The following is a 6,841-nucleotide window of genomic DNA, read 5'->3' on the forward strand; positions in this document are numbered from 1 at the left end:
ACTATAGCATTAACTATATACTGACTATCGGAAAATAAATTAAATACAGAATCTTTAAACATCACAAAAGTTTGCAATACTGCATTAAGCTCTACCTTTTGAGCTGATTGTTTGGGTACTAAAAATGCAAAAGTTTGATCAGGTGTAACTATTGCTGCTGTACCATTATTTAACCCATCAGTGAATATATTTGGAGCATTCATGATAGGTGTTTTTCTTGTCATTTTTGGAAAAACTACAGGATGCTTAGACCAAAAAGACAATAAAGGATTAGATGGTAAGTGGTTATCAAATGAAACATTAGATTTGCACATGATTATTGCCCAAGTATTTAACTAATTAGCTAACTCATCAATTTGATTCATAGTATATGGAGTAATAATTTTATTGGGAGAAATTCCAAACACTCCCTTTGCTGCTTTTATCCCTTTGAGTATTAATTGTCCTACAGCCTCAGGATACCTAGTAAGAATAGTGTTAGGAGAATAAGATAAATGTATCCATAATAATGGACCTTCTTGCCAAAATACTCCTGTAGGAATATTTTTTGTTGGTAGTACAATAAATAATAAAGGCAAACTTATATCAATTCTATCCAAATGCATATTTTCCATATATGTTTCAATGATTTTAATGCCTTTCTTGCTTCAGGCGTTAACATTCGGGGTGAATTTGGATCTGATGGACCTTTTAGGATATCAAATAAAGGTCCTAACTCTCCTGTTGGTATACCTAGATAAGGCCTTATCCAATTTATGTCTCCTAATAACTTTTGAAAGTCGTTAAGTGATTTGAGTTGATCTACTCGTATTTGAATTTCTGGTGGACGGACCATGGTTGAGGATAATAGAACTCCTAAATAATTAATTGGAAAATTTAATTGTACTTTATCTATTGCTATCTCTAGATTATAATTTTTTAATAAGTTTTTAAGTGTGGCATAACATTCTAGCAACGTGTTTTTATCTTTGTGTGCTAATAATACATCATCCATATAGTGAAATATTTGTAGTTCAGGATTTTGATTTCTAAGTGGCTGGATTACTTTGTTAACATAAATTTGACACATAGTTGGGCTGTTAGCCATCCCTTGAGAGAGTACTTTCCATTCATATCTCTGATCAGGACCTTCATGATTTAGTGCTGGGATAGTAAATGCAAAATGTGGACTATCCTCAGGATGAATTGGAATTGAAAAAAAACAATCTTTAATATCTATAACTAAAACATACCAGGTTTTTGGCAAAGCAGAAAATTGAGGAATCCCCAATTGAGCAGGTCCCATAATGACCATTTCATTATTAATGGCTCTTAAATCTTGTAATAATCTCCATTTACCAGATTTCTTTTTGATAACAAAAATGGGAGTATTATGGGGAGATACAGAAGGTTGTATATGTCCCTCCGCTAATTGTTGTTTGACCAGGTCATGGGTTGCTTGTATCTTTTCTTTAGTCAGGGGCCACTGAGGAACCCACACTGGTCTTTCTGATTTCCATGTAATTTTTATTGTCTCAGTGGCCCTTTCTGAAAATCCAACCCATGTCTGTCTGTACCTTGATCTATTTGTATTGGTGCTGCTATACCTTGTTCTTGTTTTTCTAATCTTTTTCCTTTCCTAAAACCTTGTCTAGTCATAATAGTGGGTGCATTTTGGTTGATGTTATTTGTTAATGTCAAACCTAATTGATCTAGGACATCTCGTCCCCATAAATTTATAGGAAGATGATCCAATACACACGGCTGTATAGTTCCTTCACATCCTTCAGGATCCTTCCAATCTAATACCATTGCACTTCTATGGGGATTAGTTGCCACTCCTAGGCCTCGAAGCATTTGAGTGGCTTGTTGTAATGGCCAATGTTTTGGCCATTCTTGATGAGAGATGATGCTAAGGTCTGCACCTGTATCCAGTAGCCCATTAAATTCATGTCCTTGAATATTTAGTTTTAGCATGGGGAAAGAATCTAAATTTAAAGAAAGCATAGCCCAATCTACACTTGTGGAGCCTAATCCCTTGGAACCTCTTTCTATAGCATGACTGGAAAATTTATCATGCCGGCTGGGTATTATTAATAACTGTGCTATTCTATCTCCTGGTGAAATTACTGATATACCCTTTGGAGAACTGGCTATAATTTTTATTTCACCTTCATAATCGGGATCAATTACCCCAGGACTTATCATAAGTCCTTTTAGAGTAGAAGAGCTGCATCCCAATAATAGCCTACTGTTCCTTTGGGAAGAGGTCCTTTTACTCCTGTGGGAATGATTTGAACTCCCGTCTCTGGAGTTAGTACTGCTCTGGCAGAGGCGCAGATGTCCAACCCTGTGCTCCCTCTGGTTTGTCTGATGAGGGATCTGATGGACAATGTGTCCTGGGCACTACCCTGATGGGGTTGCTGGGTTCCTCCAGTGCTCTGTATATTTGTGGTTTGGGGCCCCGGAGCATTGGGGCCTCCTGTCCATTTTTGGGCAATGGAGCCCGATGCCTTTCTCCATGATATCATGGATAAACACCTGATCCTTGTCTGTTTTTTGATAATGGAGTACCCTCTATGGTGGTTTGAGAACGGCATTCATTAGCCCAATGTCTCCTTCTACGGCATCATTGGCAAATACCCGGTATTCTACTCCTTTGATACCTAGTTCTGTTAAACCCTCCTCCTATGGGGCAATTCCTTTTAAAATGTTCTGTTTGTTCACAATTATAGCATGTTCTTGGCCTGGAATCTAAAGCCTGTTTTACTGCAGCTGCCACAATTTGCCCTTGTTCATTAATGTCTCTGGCATCTAAAGCCTGTTTTACTGCAGCTGCCATGACTTGCTCTTGTTCATTAATGTCTCTACATAATTTATTATATGTGTTTAAATCTTCCCGTTTCCATGGTCTAATGACTTCTCTGCACCAACGATTCGCTTGCTCATAAGCCAGTTGTTTTATTAATGGCATTACTTGTTCTGTATTCCCCAAAACTCTGGTAGCTGTTTGAATAAGCCTATCTACAAATTCAGTGTAAGGTTCATTAGCTCCTTGTATTACCTTAGATAATTGACCTTGTAAACCTCCATGTCCCTGTAAAGTCTTCCATGCCCTAATCGCCTCTGCAGCAATTTGTGAGTATTCACCAGGATCATATGCAATTTGTTGCTGCTGATCCTCATAAGGTCTCTTTCCTAACAACATATCTAGATTTCTCTGAGGATAACCAGCTGCTGCATTTTGCCTAGCCGTCTCCCTGCAAACTTCCTCATTGGCAACAGGTATGGTCCTCCATTTAGCACAGCTTTACACATTTTAGCCCAATCTGCTGGCGTCATGTTCAAGTTGTTAATGGATTCGACCAAGCTTACAGTGAAGTGTGTTTGAGGACCATAGGTTGTTACAGCCTCTTTTAGTTGCTTCACTGTTTTGAAATTTAAAGCACGGTGAACTCGCTGCCCTCCTGCCTGCTCAAGTACAGGGCATGCTAATACTTGAGGTCCTGTCTCAGGATCCCAACTATCAACTATGGGGGTTGGGGGCTCCCAGCATATGAAGGTGGCGCTGTTGGTTGGACACTTATGCCCTCTGATAGAAAGGTGTTATTAGCAGTCTCCTGTTGTAACTTTTCCCCTGATGGCTTTTTCTGCTTACACTTTCTTCCTCTGTCTGACTAGTTCGAAAGACCTTCTCTTTTACTTGAATCTTTTCCTCTGTCTGACTAACTTGAGAGACCTTCTCTTTTACTTGAATCAATATGTCTTCTTCTTCCTCTACCTCTGTCTGAACTGAAGGCTTTGGACTAAGCAAACCAGATACGTACGTCCACAATGTCAATGTGCCAACTGGCAGAGTCCCTGGGCTGTTCTTTTCTATTCTTTTTAAATCTTCACCATGATGGTCCCACTGTGATATATCTAACAACTCCTCCTTAAAAAGCCATGGGCTGCATTTTTGTATTGTATCGACGTATGCCCTGACTGCTCTTGATTTTACTGGGAAGCTTCCTTCCTCTAACAATTTACTTAACACTCTTTCGGTTTGTTTTTTACTAATTGCTGATCCCGTATTTCTACTATAATACAACCCAGCAAGATAACGCCAAACCAAACCCAGACAGAATCCAATAAAAATGGAACCACACAAAATCATTATATCAGCCTTTCCATCCTCCTGACATGTGCATCCGTCCTTTCTCCCTATCTGTTCCTCAAACGCAAATAGTCTTTCCTCAGATGTGAGCGGTCCGTCTCACCCATCTCCAGGGACAGGCAACTTAAAACAAAAATGAAGCAAAACAAAAGAGGAATCTTAGAATGGCTGCCCATCCTCTCGCCCTGCCCTCAGGGGCGAGCAGTTTACTTACCCTCAGTTGCTCCCCGTGCGGCCACCAAATGCCGCAGTCTGGTTGGGCACAAATCAGGAGCCACTTGTCAAAAGAAACTAACTTTATTTTAGAACCAGACACACCAAACAAAACAGCTCCTCAGGGAAAACCCTCAGAGCCCAACTGCCACCACCGGCTTCCCACACGCCTCTCTCACCAAACACAAGCCTCCCCACCTCCCACAATCCTCCTGCTCTTGAGGCCGATTGGCTGGGTCGTGTGGGCGGAGCCAAAGAAGTCCCCCAATGAGCAGCTCTGTGGTCTGAAAGGGCGGGGAAACAGCCCAATGAACATCACCGCAGAGGAGCCAATCAGCTAGATGTTGCTGGGGCCACTGTGAGCCAATCATCAGCTGGCAGTCTGAAAGGGCAGGGAAACAGCCCAATGAGCAGCTCTGTGGAGGAGCCAATCAGCTAGATGTTGCTGGGGCCGCTGTGAGCCAATCATCAGCTGGCAGTCTGAAGGGCAGGGAAACAGCCCAATGAACATCACCGCAGAGGAGCCAATCAGCTAGATGTTGCTGGGGCCACTGTGAGCCAATCATCAGCCGGCAGCTGGAAGTTTGCTGGCAGCTGGAAGTTTGCTGGGGCCCCTTTGGCTGTGGCTCTCAACAGGATGCCTCAGTGCCGAGTTCTGCTCTTCTGCTTTCCACACGGCTCCCCTCTGCTGGAAATGCCTGGTGTGCTTCCTTTCCCTGGCTGGGCAGTACTGGATCCTGGTGCATTTGCAAGGCGCAGTGGCCGGAGAGATCCCAGAGAGCGGACGAAGGGGCAGATGCTCAAGGAGTGGCCGTGATTCGTGGGATACTGCTACAGCAGTGTGTGAGCAAGCCTTCAGCACTGACCACTGCAGGAGAAAACAAGAAAGAGCTCCTCCAGCCAATGCCCCTACCTTGGGAATCGGGCAAGAAAACAGGAGCAAATTAAGCCCAATACAAACCCTGATAAAACCGCGCAGTAACACTAGAGAAAGACCAGCGAAGCCATCAAGGAAAGCCTCGGGCAGGCCAACAGGCAAAAGAGACTCGTCACCACTGACGGGAACAGGAGTTCCCACAACGCCACAGCTGCTGGAGGATCGTGAGGGACGCTCGGACAGGCTCGGGCAGGTTCAGCCATGGAGGAGGTGGACAGATTCCTGAAGATACATTTTACCAAAACTTGCTCATGAGCCAATGACTAGGAGGGCCCCCTGTGGTAAAGGAATCGAGTGTGACTAAAACGGACCCAAAGGGGGCTTTGCCTCGGAGAGAGCCCAGATGGCTTGGCTGCTGACCTCTGCCCAGAGATGAGGAAGCAACTAGAACCACCTCTACACAAACTCTTCTCCAAAGAGTGAAGAGGAGGAGCCCTTCCAGCGCCCTCTGAGGCCAGCGTTAACCCCACACGTAAACCACAGAAAGACGGTCCAGGAAGAGCTGTGGATGGACATCCCTCTGAGCTCAGGGGCCGACAGGACCATGCTAACAAATCCCATCCCATGACCTATGGAACTGGCAGCAGAGGATGTTAGGAAGGCAGGTTGGCCTAGCCTGAGGCTCTGTGTCTCCTGACCCAAGGGCAAGCTCTGCCCCCTCGGGGCTGTGGGACATGACACAAGCACCCGGCTTGCAGACACAGGAGGGTAGCTTTCTTTTTTTTGGTACCAGGGGTTGAACTGAGGGCACTCAACCTCTGACCGCATCCCCAGCCCTGTTTTGTGTTTTGATAACAGTCAGGTCTCACCGTTGCCGAGTCTGGCTTTAAACTTGCGATCCTCCTGTCTCAGCCACCTAAGTCTCTGGGATTACCGGCAGGCGCCACCGCGCCAGGCCTCCATAGGACTTTGAGAAGCCATCGGCCGGTCCTGCGTGCAGACCTGGAAGGACGGAGCTGGCTGGAACCTGAGCAGACGTCCAGGCTGGGAAGAGGCAGAACTGCCACGCGGGACAGAACGGCTGTCCAGGCAGCTGGGGTCCCGAGAGCTGCTGCCTGGGCGGGGGCGGGTGGGTTGTTATGGTCACGGAGCCAGACGGTCAGTGCAAGCCATTCAAAGTGGACAAAGAAGGTTTGCGAATGGACAATGACAGAAAAAGAGGACGCACTCCTGGTCACCAGGAAAGTGCACACAAGACCACTGCGCGATCCTTGCTGGCCTGGGGTCCACTGTGAGGAGCGGAAGGGCACGTGCTGGGCGCTGCCCTGGAGAGGAGGTGGGAAGAGTCTCCTCTCCCCAGGCTGTGTGGGCGGGGCTCGGGGGCCGTGTAGGCGGGGCTCAGGGGCCGTGTGGGCGGGGCTCCGGGGCCGTGTGGGCGGGGCGCAGGGGCCGTGTAGGCGGGGCTCCGGGGCCGTGTGGGCGGGGCTCTGGGGCCGTGTGGGCGGGGCTCGGGGCCGTGTAGGCGGGGCTCAGGGACCGTGTGGGCGGGGCTCGGGGGCCGTGTGGGCGGGGCTCCAGGCCCTGGTGAGCAGGGCTGCCAGGTGCTAGACCGCGGC

General features: G+C 46.7%; 1 long non-coding RNA gene across 1 annotated transcript; it reads right to left on the reverse strand.

The window, feature by feature from the left end:
* Window positions 1-4,413: 4,413 nt before the first annotated feature.
* On the reverse strand, window positions 4,414-6,589 carry LOC144376721 (uncharacterized). The gene is made up of 3 exons (XR_013437187.1): window positions 6,095-6,589; window positions 5,310-5,507; window positions 4,414-5,216 (listed from the first exon to the last, which is right to left on the reverse strand). It is a non-coding gene; the product is annotated as an uncharacterized LOC144376721 (long non-coding RNA).
* Between the last annotated feature and the right edge of the window lie 252 nt (window positions 6,590-6,841).

This window comes from Ictidomys tridecemlineatus, chromosome 4, assembly GCF_052094955.1.
Source record: "Ictidomys tridecemlineatus isolate mIctTri1 chromosome 4, mIctTri1.hap1, whole genome shotgun sequence".
In the NCBI taxonomy this organism is placed as follows: Eukaryota; Metazoa; Chordata; class Mammalia; order Rodentia; family Sciuridae; genus Ictidomys; species Ictidomys tridecemlineatus.